At 37.1% G+C, this 13,206-nt stretch overlaps 1 long non-coding RNA gene across 3 annotated transcripts in view; it reads right to left on the bottom strand.

Moving 5' to 3' along the window:
* Positions 1-13,206, bottom strand: part of LOC148130029 (uncharacterized) — a 33,109-nt gene that overhangs the window by 16,156 nt on the left and 3,747 nt on the right. For 2 of the 3 annotated variants that reach the window (XR_015750353.1, XR_015750355.1), the window contains exons 2-3: positions 8,779-8,897; positions 8,165-8,278 (exon numbers count right to left, since the gene is read on the bottom strand). This is a non-coding gene — a long non-coding RNA (uncharacterized LOC148130029). Of the gene's footprint in view, positions 1-6,949; positions 7,010-8,164; positions 8,279-8,778; positions 8,898-13,206 lie in introns of all 3 variants that reach the window. The other variant, XR_015750354.1, reaches the window with a different exon arrangement.

Raw genomic sequence — 13,206 nt, 5'->3', positions numbered from 1 at the left:
TTTACAATTAAAACAAACCAACAACACATACACAAGTGAAAGAAAAGAAAAGGAGAAGAAAATAGAAAGAAAAAATAGAAAGCAATAAAAAACATTCTCATTTTCAACAGTTTGTAAGATCTCTCTTTTTTTTTAACCCTTAATTTATGCCATATACACACACCTAACAGATATACATATATCTGTATATCACTGCTATGCGTTTATCCTATCCTCTTTTGCCTTATAGTATAAAATCTATCTTTGGTTTATCCATTTGTACCAGCAGTTCCAGCTATTGTAGTATATTGAGGTGCCTTTATTTTTTAGTGCCAAAGTTAATTTGTCCATTTCTGCACAACTTGAAATTTTTTGAATGATCATTTCCTCTGATGGAACCTGAGGCTGCTTCCAACATTGGGCAAAAGCTAATCTGGCCGCTGTCAAAATGTGTATTATTATGTACTTCGCTTTTTTTGATATTTGTTTGTCAAAGATCCCTAACAGAAAGGACTCTGGTTTGAATTCGATCTGCTCTCTTGTCATTTTTTCCAGCCAAATTCTAATTTCCTGCCAATATTTTTGAGCTTCTATACAGGACCACCACATATGGAAAAAAGTTCCCTCTTTTTTTTTTGCATTTCCAGCAATTCAGACTCATATTGGGGTGCATCTTCGCTAATCTTGAAGGAGGAAGGTGCCATCTATAAAACATTTTATAGGCATTTTCTTTATATGCTACCGACTTTGTAATCTTATTGTTTCTACCCCAGACCTTTTCCCGTTCTGTTAAGGTGATGCTACGTCCTACATTCCTACTCCAGGCAATCATGTTCCCTTTTACAATTTCTTCTTCTAATTCGACTTCTAATAAATAATTATAAAATTTTGTTATATATTTTTTGCCTGATCCTAATAAAATTTTATCTAATTGCTGGAATTTATTGTTGATTCCGAATTCTTTCTTGTCCTGTTTATATCTACTTTGAATTTGAAGGTATGCCCACTGATCAATTTTTTGTCCTCGCTCTTGAAGTTCTTGCCGCGATTTCAAATTTCCTTGTGTATCCAATAGGTCCTTATATTTAATCATTTTAGTGATATCCAGATTATTTGGGTGGATCATCGCCTCCATTGTTGAAATCCAGATTGGTACTTTTAAATAGTGTTTTTTTCCGTATTTTCTTCCAATTAGTTAATAATGAGTCTCTGATTAGATGTCTGTGAAAATATTTCTGCCTAGTTTTCCCTACATCCCATAAAAAAGCGTGCCACCCCCTCTGCAAATCATGGCCTTCTAAAAATAATATTCTCTTGTTAGTTAAATTCACCCATTCCTTCAACCATACTAAAGAGGCAGCAATATAATACAACTCCCAATTTGGAAGTGCCAGTCCTCCCCTGCTCTTCATATCCTGCATTGCCTTTAAATTTATTCTAGGTTTTTTCCCTTGCCAAATAAATTTAACAGTTATTTTGTTGAGTTCTTCAAAAAAAAAAAAATTGTGTACTTTAATTGGGATTGTCTGAAATAGATATAGAAATTTTGGAAGAATATTCATTTTAATGACAGCGATCCTGCCCAATAATGAAAGTTGCAGCTTATCCCATGATTCTAAATCCTTCTTTACCTGTTACATCAATTTATCATAATTATTTTCCTTGAGTGTCTTACAATGTGCTGTCAACCATATTCCTAAGTATTTAACTTTCTTTGTCACTTGTATTTCCATAACTTCTTCTAACTCTATTTTCTGTTTTTCTGTTAAATTTTTAGTCATTTAGTTTTCTTCCTGCTACTGCTCCAAATTGTTAATTCATTCATTAATTTTTGTCCTCTTTCTATTGGTTCCTCAATGAAAAAAAATCATATCGTCCGCAAACATTTGCAACTTATATTCTTCTTTCTTAACCTTTAATCCGTTTATATCTGGGTTCTGTCTAATTCGCATTAATAATGTTTCTAATGATAATATGAAGAGCAGGGGTGAGAGTGGGCAGCCCTGTCTGACTCCTTTTTCTATTTTTATTGGGCGAGTATATTCCCCGTTTATTATAATATTAGCTTGTTGTGTATCATAAATAGTTGTTATAATATTTTCAAATTTGGTGCCTAAATTCATATTATAAATTTTTTGGATTAAAAATTGCCAATTTAAATTGTCAAAAGCCTTCTCTGCATCTAAAAACATAAGTGCAATTTGTTTTTCGGGGTGAGCTTCTTAAAATTCTAAGACATCTAGTACTATTCTTAAATTGTTCCTAATTTGTCTGGTTGGGAGAAATCCATTTTGATCTTCATGTATATGCACGTTTAGCATTCTTTTTAGTCTGCTTGCTATAATAGAAGTAAATATTTTGTAGTCGGTGTTTAACAGTGGAATCGGCCTATAATTGTTTATATATCGGAGATCCGAATCCTCCTTCGGGATCAGCGAAATCAATGCCTGGCATCCTGGCTGCCAATAAAACATCATTTTAAAAAATCAAGTCCGGCATCCTGGCTGCCAATAAAACATCATTAAAAACTTCCACCATAAGAGGTCCAATTTGTTCTGCAATTGCCTTGTACAGCTCCCCTGGAATCCCATCTGGGATTTGTTGTTTTTCTGGTTCTCTATTGCTGATTTCAATTCCAACCAAGTAATGTCTTTGTTTAATAGTTCTACCATTTCTTCCCCAATTGCTTTATCCTTCCCTTCATCTAAATAGTTTCTTATTCCATCCTCATTAACATCTTCCTTTTTATATAAATCTTCAAAATACTTATGAGCAATTTCTTTTTTCTGTTCTACCTCCTGCTGTATATCCCCCTTTCCATCTATTAGCTGATATATCAATCTCTTTTCTTTCCTTTTTTTTAGTTTATAAGATAGCCATCTTTCTGGCTTATTAGCATGCTCGAAATAAGTTTGTCTAGTCAAATTCAAATTTATAATCATTTTCTCTTGTTCAATTAAATTCAATTTATGTTTAGCTATCATTATCTGATTTTGCAATTTTGAATCCTTTGGGGTACTCTGTAATTGAGTTTCTATTTCCTTAATTTTTTGTTGTAATTTATTTTGCTGGGCATATTTTTCCTTATTCCTCTTGGCATTATAAGAGATTGTTATACCTCTTATTACTGCCTTCATTGTATCCCAAATGTTTTGTTTCGTAGTTACTCCATTACCATTTTTGTTTAAGAAATAATTTAATTCCTCCTTGAGTTTGTTAGTATATTCTTTTTCTCTTATTAATTGAGTATTTAGCGTCCATATTTTCTTTGGTTTTTCCCTACCCTTCCATATTATCTGAATTGGATTATGATCTGTCCATTCATTAAGTAAAATTTCAATCTCTTTTATCTCATTTGCTATTTCCCCATTCATCCATGCCATGTCAATTCGTGTCCATATTTGATGGGGATTTGAGTAGAATGTGAATTGTTTTTTCTCGGGGTGTAATCTTCTCCATATATCAGTCAAATTTAACTGCTTCATCATTTCCCTACAAGTCTTGGGAAGCTCTCTTTCCCCCCCTTTATTCTTCCCCCCATTACTGTGGTCTTTTTGATAATCAGCAATAGAATTGAAGTCTCCTATGATACAAATATTTCTTTTTTCCAATCCTACTATTTTTCCATAAAGATGCTTAAAAAACTCTTTTTGATCTCCGTTCGGGGTGTAGATTACCACTAAGAGAATTGGGATGGCATTGATCCAGATCTGCAAAACCAGAGTTCTTCCCTCAGAATCTGACCATATTAAATCTGCTTTCAAATCCTCTTTAACATATACTGCAATCCCTTTCTTTTTTCCTGTATCTGCTGGTGCGGTAAATAGCTTCCCTAATTTCAGACATTCTAGGTGTTTTTCATGTTTTCTTTATGTGAGTTTCTTGTAGGCATATTATATCGGCATTTTGTTTGATTAGTTTAGCTAATATCCTTTTCCTTTTTATTGTCGAATTTAAGCCATTTATATTAATTGATAGTAGTTTTTTTTCTTCCATTTAATTAATTCTGTTTCACTCTTTGTCTTGTAACGACTCCGATCTCTTCTTGTGCCTGAAAGTGTGTAGTTTCTTCTGTCTCCTGATGTAAATGAGTATTTCCTTGATTTCCTACAGTTCCATCTTTATTTTTGTAATAACCGTGATCTTCCTGGGAGTTTGTTTCCAGTTCCTCCTTACTGCTCTGGTCTTCCGGACCCACCAGCCGCTCATAGAATTCCTGGGCCTTTTCCATGGAATCTATTTTAATTTTCCTTTCTTTCCAAGACACTAACATCCCTTCTGGGATTAGCCATTTAAATGCAATTCTTTTCTGATTTAAGTGAGCTGCTAAGAACTTGTAGTCTCGCCTTTGTTCTCTTACTGGGGAAATTAAAAGCAGAAATGAAAGCGGACATCTCTAAAGTAGAGGAGAAAGTTGGAATATTACAGCAGACCTTGGAGAAAAATGAAGCAACAATAAAAGAGGTAGAGAAAAGGACTGAATGAACTGAAAGGAAATTAGAAAGGGTAGATGAAGAATTAAAGAATGCGAGCAAAGAAATGGAGGACTCACTGGTCTACCTAGAGATGGACAAGGCGGCTACATACTTGAGATTCCAAAATGTAGTGGAATCCAGAGAAGAAGACCTGGAACAACTAATGGCGGAAATACTGGCTGGATTATTGGAAAAGGACAAAGATGACATCTTAAGGGAGTTTGATGAAGTTTATAGGGTTAGCACTAATTATGCGAGACGCCACAAATGCCCAAGAAAAGTCCATATACGATTTACGAGAAGGAGTGTCCAGGATATTATTTATAGAATGTCCAGAGATGGAACAATCACGTACAAAAGTAAAGAAATCTTGATTCTCTAACACTGGAAGTTTTTAAGAAGAGATTGGACAACCATTTGTCTGAAATTGCATAGGGTTTCCTGCTTAAGCAGGGGGTTGGACTAGAACACTTCTAAGGTCCCTTCCAACTCTGTCATTCTGAGTTGCCATCTCCTGGACGCATGGCTTTCCTTATAGTTCTCAAACCAATGGTGCTGAGAAATTAAAGCCTTGGCACTTGTATTGAACTTTTCTTCTGCATTTTTAATCAATTCTCTGACTTGGTGAAAATAGATAAGTTGGGTTTCTTCCTCTCCCCCCCCCAAAAAGTGAAAAAAGTGAAAACTTCACAAGAAACATTTTTTCCTAACATTGACTTTAGTTAGGCACTATCTACATGATATCTATAGATATGTCTCTCTTTTTTTTTCACATTTTTCAACTAAGAAACAGGGAAAACTGGGAAGGGAGATCATTGATTGAGAAGTCAAACACAAACATATTCAAATTCTACCCCAATTCCAACAATACAACTTCACCAGAAAGAAATTCCACCCAGGTGCACCCCAATCATGTTAATAGTTTAAACAGGGTGGAATGGGAGGCTCCTTTTCAGTGGAAGAAAACATTTTTTAAAAATTGGAAGACACACTGAATTCCTTTACACTCCCCTCTTTGGAGCTGACTTTTGATTCCAGAATCTTTGGATTACTCAAACATAGTCTTTCTCAAATGTGGCAACTTAAGAGGTGTGAACTTCAACTCTCATAATTCTGCAAGTTGAAATCCATATATCTTAAAAGTAGTAATGTTGAGAAACATTGATTTACATTTGTTAAAGATAAATCCCACTCTTGAGAAAGCATGGAAGAATTGCTCCATTCCCTGGAAATTCAGAAGAAGAAAATCCTCGAATTTCTCTGCCCCTAAATTGGTGAAGAACTTCTAAAGGTCACTTGTACTGCATCTAGTTTCAAGGCTACATATCTGCAAAAACAGATAAATATGCTGGTGAGACAACTTTTCAGTACATATGAACAATAAACCTATTTGTTATAAACAAATCTTGCATTGATCACATGCACTTAAGACACATGCCCACTTTCCTTTGGTTCCCATAAATATACATAGAACAAAATAAGGGCCTTATCACCTGAGCTGTGCTGTTGAAAAGCAGTAAGTCAGTGGCATGAGAGAGCCGTCATTGCAACAGGGAGAGTTACTGGGGATGAGACACGTGTGAGCCATTTTCTGAATTTCTGCTTCGGGCCTGTCAGATGGTGATTAATGACTAACAGTCTGAGTTCTGTCTTGATTGCCAAGTGCAGTATTGTTAATGCTGACATCTAATGAACTTGGATCTACCCGAACGCAAGTTGGCACCATCATCTGTAAATAATGTTGAAGAGATTTAATTGGTTGTGTTTTTTCCTTCTCCGGTGGTGCCTTTTTTAAAAAAAACAAATGGTCTTGGGGTTAAGATTCACCATATTTTCCAATGGAACAATTGTCTTTCTGTACTTTTTTAAGTAGTCAGAACTGTTTTAGATGTGACAAAGAGGGGGACTTAACTGCCTTCCTAGGTATCGGTTCGTACATGCCAAAGAAAACTGAAGCTAGAAACAAACATTTTATTTATGAATTGCAGGATTATATTTTTTCCCCTAGCCATAAGACATAAGACATAAGAATTTATTTGTCATTACACTCGCAAGCGGGTGCAACGAAATGAGGTTCTCTTCCACAAGTAAAACTAGACAAACACCACTAAAAAAGAAAAAGAAAAAAAATTAAGCTAAACACAACCAACCATACCCCGCAGGAGGTGTTCACAATACAGGATAATCCACACAAAAACATCCATAAAAAACACCAAGTCGAAGAGCACTGAGATGCAGCATGTGAATGCGCGGCCATCTTAACATCCAAACATCAGAAAGACAACAAGATCTATCCATATTTGATTTGCATTTTACTTCTGTTTCCATCCAGACAATCAGCGGATGGGGATGTTTGCTTTGAATTTTAAAATAATTCAGGAAATGATTTGGGGGGAAATGGAAAAAAAAAGACAGTGAACCTCCTTTGTTTGAAAGACCCATGTGCATATTCTACTCTCATTAAGGCTCTCTTTTTTTTTTATTCAAATACTTACCATTATATCAGCATATAGTGGTTGGATGGAGACACAGTGATAGGTATGCCCATGTCATATCTGTAAACGGGACAAGTTGAATATAGTAGCAAAGTGTGCCTGCTTACACTATTCAACTGTAATGGAATGTTGTCCAGATTCCCAGGAGGGAGGGAGTGCATTCCAGAGGAGCAAGAGACAACTCAGTTTAGACAGTTTGTGTGAGAGACAGAGGGTGAAGACGCTTCCTTTCCAATAGTTCCCAGAATACATGTTTTATGATGCAACTAGTCTGCTTTAGTTTGGCAAGATTCTGTCTACAGGTGAGAAACAATAAAGAAATCTGCTCAATAGAATCTCAAGTGTGACCTTTTTGGGTTTTTTTAGAGCCTGACACCAACTGTACCTACTTAACAAAGGTTTACTTTTTCCCCACCTGGAGTTTCTTCTACTTGAGCAAACATCAGTATTGCTTACTTTGCAAATATACATAGTTAAGGCCAAATCTCCATTCCGGACCCTTTTTGGTTTATAAAGATTGGGTGCATTTTTTGAAATACTTGAGGTTCTTCCACACCCCTCATGCTTTCCACTGCTTACTTTATGGAGAAATGAGGGATAAATGGGTTTGGAATTTATTTCCACCTACAGAAAGAAAACCATGAGTTTTACTTACACTCCATGTGTTTTCTGACTGTACCACAAATGTACTTTCTCAATCTAGGAAAGGTCTTTCAGAATGGGGTCTGTGCTGAAAAATTCTTGTGTATTTTTGTTTGTCCACCAAGACTATTTATTGAAAGAGCATTCATTTTTGCAATTGCTTGTTGCAGTTCTCCTGAGAAGAATGCCTTTCACTTGGTCACAAGGTGGCTGATGTGTAAGTGTGAATGTTTTGTTCTGTGATTTAGTACACAGTGTTCTTTTCCAAGCTAGCAGTTTTTACAAAATCTAGGTTTTTTTTTGAAACCTAGCAACTTTACAAAACCTAGGCTTTGGCTTTTTTTTTCTTTGAAACCTAGCAGTTTACCAACCTAGCAGTTTGAAAGTAGATAAATAGGTACCACTTTGATGGGAAGGTAAGTGTTCTGTATGCCTGGGCATATAGTCAAGCTAACCATGTGGCCACAGAAATGTCTTTGGATAATGCTGGCTCCCTCAGCTAAGAAACAGGAATGAGCACCACCCTCTGGAGTTGGAAAAGACATGACAGGGGAAACTTACATCTCTTCTTACCTTTTATCTTCTTTCCCAGACATCTATAGCTTCTGGGCTTCCTACACTTCCATTCTTAAGAGAAGATACCATCAGACAACTCTTCCTGGGGAGCTTTTCAGGGGAGCTAAAAAACTTCAAAGTGATGGAAAATGAGAGTAACAAGAACAATGATAACAGCATCTTGTCTCCCTCCCTCCCATGCTTGGACAATAGAATTAGCTCAAAAATACTCCCAAAAGAAACCCTTAAGCACACTGACAATGAAATAGAAAAGCAGAAGTAGATTTTTGTTTCCATTTTGCATAATTGCAAGGCAGGTTTGGGTTTTCATCTGTGTTAGACAGGAAGAACCAATCACACTGGCTCAATCTAGTTCAGCAGAAACTGTAATGCCACAAGCAATAATTAATGGCACATCAAGTGTCTCATTTAAAAAGTAATAAATGTGGGTAGAGTCAAAACAGTAGAAGATTGGCTCTAGACCAGTGTTTCTTGACATTGGCAACTTTAAGATGCATGGACTTCAAGTCCCAGAATTGCCCCAGCTGGGGAGAATTCTAAGAATTGAAGACCATGCATCTTAAAGTTGCCAGACACTGGTGTATAAGAAGTAATTCTAGTGGTATTCTCACCTCAGTTATAAACACTGCAAACTTGAATTTGTTTTCTTTAAAGGTAAGGAGAATTGTTGGCTGGAACTTGCCATCTTTCCCATCGTTGAAGTTTGGAAAATCCACTTGTTCAGAGGCATCTACCATCCCAGAAAATCACAGCAAGAACAATGGTGATTAGTATGACAAATAGCATGATTACCAAATATGAAGGTGGGTGTCTGAAGAGTAATATGCTTCAACACATTGAGTACATATTAGTCACTTCATGTGAACATGTTAGGCAAGGAGGCAATCAGTAGGAGTCTCCCTGCTAGCCCTCTATTTGGCCTCCAAGCACACAGAAAGAAACATTTGAGACATGCTTTGACCATACAGGCTGTACTTGAGCTTAACTCTCGATGACTTCTTGGCATCAAGATGCCAACGGCTTTCTTCCAAGATGTGTTTTCAGCATCCCCATCTAGCTTGCAGCCTCAAGGTTCTTCCATCAAAGGTTCTTCCATCAAACTGGGCCCAATCCTATTGACTTTCTGAGCCTAGTCATAGCCAGCAAGAGGCTGTCATCAGCTAAGATGCAACTTGGATCGGCTAAAATAAGCAGATCTTAGTGAATAAATACAAAACCCAGCCAACAATCATTTTTCCTCCATTTTCCTATCCCAAGCATTCTTCTCGGTCATGAAGGCCATCTGGGTTTTCTTTATTTATGTTTTATGAATTCTGCCAGGACATCATTTCCATCTATAGAACTTTTCTTTGGTGAATTATTAATACAGTCTTAGCCTGGCCTTGCCATGGGCAACAGCAGGATTAATCCCCGCCATGGGCTTAGCATGTCCAGGGAAAAGAGGTTGAGGGAGAGGACTGGGTCTCTCATGATGACAGTTTAAAGCATTTAACCAGGCCTTATCAGCATGCTAGCTATGGGCTACAGCCAGGAGATCTGCCTGGGGGATTTAAAGTTATTACACACAGATGGAATATCATTCTGTTGACAGCAGGGGTACTTCACATAAGCCAAAATTCAACAGAGGCATGCTTTGATAGATTATATAGAAACATCCTAACTATCCATGGCTGAAGTCTGATCTGTTCTTTCTTCTAGCTGTTCTTTCCCGCTTCATTTTTGCAACATTTAACCCAAGCTAATTGCTATCTGTTCCCACATTCTGGAAGGAGGGAAAAAAGTCGATGCTACTGCGGAAGGTTGTACTTATACAAGTAGTCCTCAACTTACAGCCATTGATTTACAATAGCACTGAAAGCAGTGACTAATTGTCAGTCTTCATATTTATGACCATCACGGCGACCATCTACTAAAGCCTCAAGAATGTCCTCTATCTAAACTAAGGGTCTAAATATTATCCTGTAATTAAATATGGTGATAGAGGCTAGAGGTTTGTCAGCTTTTTTTTTTTACAAAACATTTTAAACAACTAGAGTCTGATGATCATCAAAAAGGATCTGTGGACACCATGCTGTCTGTGGGTCCTATGCTGCTTACTTCTAAATAAGAAGAATCAGTAAGAGTAGATAAAGAAGAATGCTTAAGAATAAAGATAGAAGGCAGAGAACTCTAGGATTCCCTGGTAAAAGATCTCTAATACACACATATATAAATAAGAGATTGAAATTATGGATTTATATATCTTTTTAACATTTGTATTTTATTGCGTTCTACTAGTCTAGTTGAAATGTTAATATATATTGCTATGGTATGCCATACGCTAAATAAATATGGATTTCCTTTTATTACCGTTCCTACACCAGAATTTTCTATGTTTGATTTTTGTAATGGTTCCTATGTTATGCACTTCACCTGGAGACTTTTAGATTAGAGCAGGTAAAAATGCTGTTATATGAAGAGCTGCCATTGCTTATTCTGCAGTTTCCTTGGCTTCCCAATTTCTATTCTACCCCAAGGGAGAGAAGTTGTCTCATGAAGCTTTATTTTTCCAGGCTGTCCTGCCAAGCAGGCTTCAAGAGGATGGAAAACTGTAGAATACAAAACAGGCAAGCTAGTACTAGAACTCAACAGCATATCCAAAAATGGTGGATTGCGTTCCAAATTCTCCAAAAAAGTTAAAAAGGCAGAAGCCTCTCTCATAGGAAAGGAATATTTGTGAAAAGTTCATCCAGTGATAATTATTTATTTATTTAGCATAAGCTGTGTCACTTTCAGTCTTCACCAAAAGTTGTCGTTCCTTCTGTACCTTTGGACTGCCAAATGGTTTCAGTAATGGCCCATTCTTGAGTTTTGGTTTTTCTTATTTTGCAAGCACTATCCCCATCTTTTTCCATTTGTAAAACATAATAGGAATTTTTTCAATTAAACAGATTATAATTTAAACATATTTTGTAGTAGGGCTGTATTACTATTATTCTTTGCACCTATCCTATTATCTATTCCTATTGGTATCTTATGACTTATCACTTGTTGGTTGTATCTTATGATTTATGATTGTATCTTATGATATATGATTTATCATTTTGTTATTTGTATGTATACTGAGAGCTTATATACCGGAGACAAATTCCTTATGTGTCCAATCACACTTGACCAATAAGGAATATTCTATCCTACATTCTTTTTTTTATGAAAATCAGTATGTTTACACACACAGGCATACCTCAACCCAATCACTCTTAATCAGCATTGGGTTAACATTTTCAGCTTTTTTATATGTCTCCCACATACATACATGCAGTTCTACCTAAATGTAAACAGATAAATATTCTAAAACTCTAATTATCCAATCCAGCTGGGGCAGCTTAGTGGGTTGAAAACCATAGCTGCTTTGAAGGTGTCTGACTCATAAAAAGGTGGGAGAGAGGTCATAACATGGCATTGAAACAATCCAGGTTGAGAAAGAACGAGCTGCTCTTAACTAAGTTGCTTATTTACCTGTTGAGAAAGTGTTCCACCTGTACCTGCAGACAGGGGAACTCCGGTGGGGGATATACACTGGGAGCTTTAGGCTCTTGCCACTCCCCCATCTTTGACAGGATCAGCCCTTTATCCCTGAAACCTTCTCCCTTGTCAAACAATGCTGATCTGAGTCACTCCTCTGGATCAGGTTATTTTCCAGCTTTAATCCCTACTGTCATTCCCATCAGGTTTTGCCTGAAGCTTCTCCTTTGGATACTAATCTATTCTGTCAGCACAATAGCTTTGATCAGGGTGTTCTGTCTCTGGGCACTTCCCCACCCAGGACACCTGCAGAACTCCGAGTTTCTTCTCAGTTTCTCTCTCAGGTTTCTCCTCCTGGTGATAACTGGTTTGCTATCTTCTCATTTCAGGATTCTCCAGCCTGGATGGGAAGTTGCCCTCCCAAGCTTTCTCTACCAACAGAAATAGTGGCCTCTTAGAGACCATCTCAAACCACCCCACTCCTCCAAGTCTGAAAAGGCAACTAAAAGCCCAGTGGATTTTCTTTGCAGAAAGCCCCAAGAACAGGATCAACATTCCAGAATGATGTTATAATTTTGGGAAACTGCATTAGCATGAGGAAAGAGAAGAGACATTGGCAAAACATATTCTCGTTATGAAACAAGGCAACAGAACACATTGCAAATTACTTGGGATCAACCGAGAGATTCCAAGTAGGCAGTTTTCTAGGGTGAGGCAACGTAGGTATGCCATGTAGGGCTCATATGACCACTGCCAAGATTATTGGGGGGGGGGGCGGTGTCTTTTTGCCCAGGTGGTTGACCTTGGCTGACCTCAAAAAGAAGAGCAAGAAATTCAGAGCAATGAGCTAAAGAGGAACTTAATTCCCTAAAGAAGGCAATATAAGAATTTTCATATTATTGCCAAGTAATCTACATACATCTTAACTGTTGACTTTGGTTTCAAGGAAGTCATTGTTTCTCTGCATTTTTAATTGTTTTATGGTCATTTTAGGGCATGTGGTGCTCTTGTGTAGTTCCTTTCTCCACATGGCCAATTTTCAACACTTGTGAACCCAACACCTAACAGCAAACTCAGAGAACTCTCCAAGGCTAGGAAGAGAAAACTTGGAGAAAACACACATCTCCAAGGTCAGACGTTGATATACAGAATTGCACACAGAAACCATATTGTCTAGTTGGACCTGAGAAAGTTATTAAAAATATACTAGTGCCTATCACACAATAATAGATTGCTTTTCTTTGAAATCCTTAAGAGATATGACAGTTTAGTTCAGGAGGAAAACTGGGTATAACTCTGGAGCTAAATTAGATACCTTTTTTTCCCCTTTCTTCCTATTCTTCATGGTTGCTAAGGAGGAAAAGTAAGCAGTGGGAACTAGCACGGAATGTCCTAGAAGAGGGCACAGCTGGCAAGTTGGCTGGCACCAGGATCAGGAGCAGTTCTTTATTGTGTTTTCTTGCAAAGAGAGGTGCAAAAAGCCCTTCCATCTCTGGAAGAAGTTTTCTAATTTTCTGCTTTTCAGTTCTCATGGG

Source organism: Notechis scutatus, chromosome 7, assembly GCF_049901735.1.
Source record: "Notechis scutatus isolate UNSWTSFEM ecotype Mainland chromosome 7, rNotScu1.2, whole genome shotgun sequence".
Classification (NCBI taxonomy): Eukaryota; Metazoa; Chordata; class Lepidosauria; order Squamata; family Elapidae; genus Notechis; species Notechis scutatus.
This window is presented reverse-complemented; position numbering and strand designations above follow the sequence as displayed.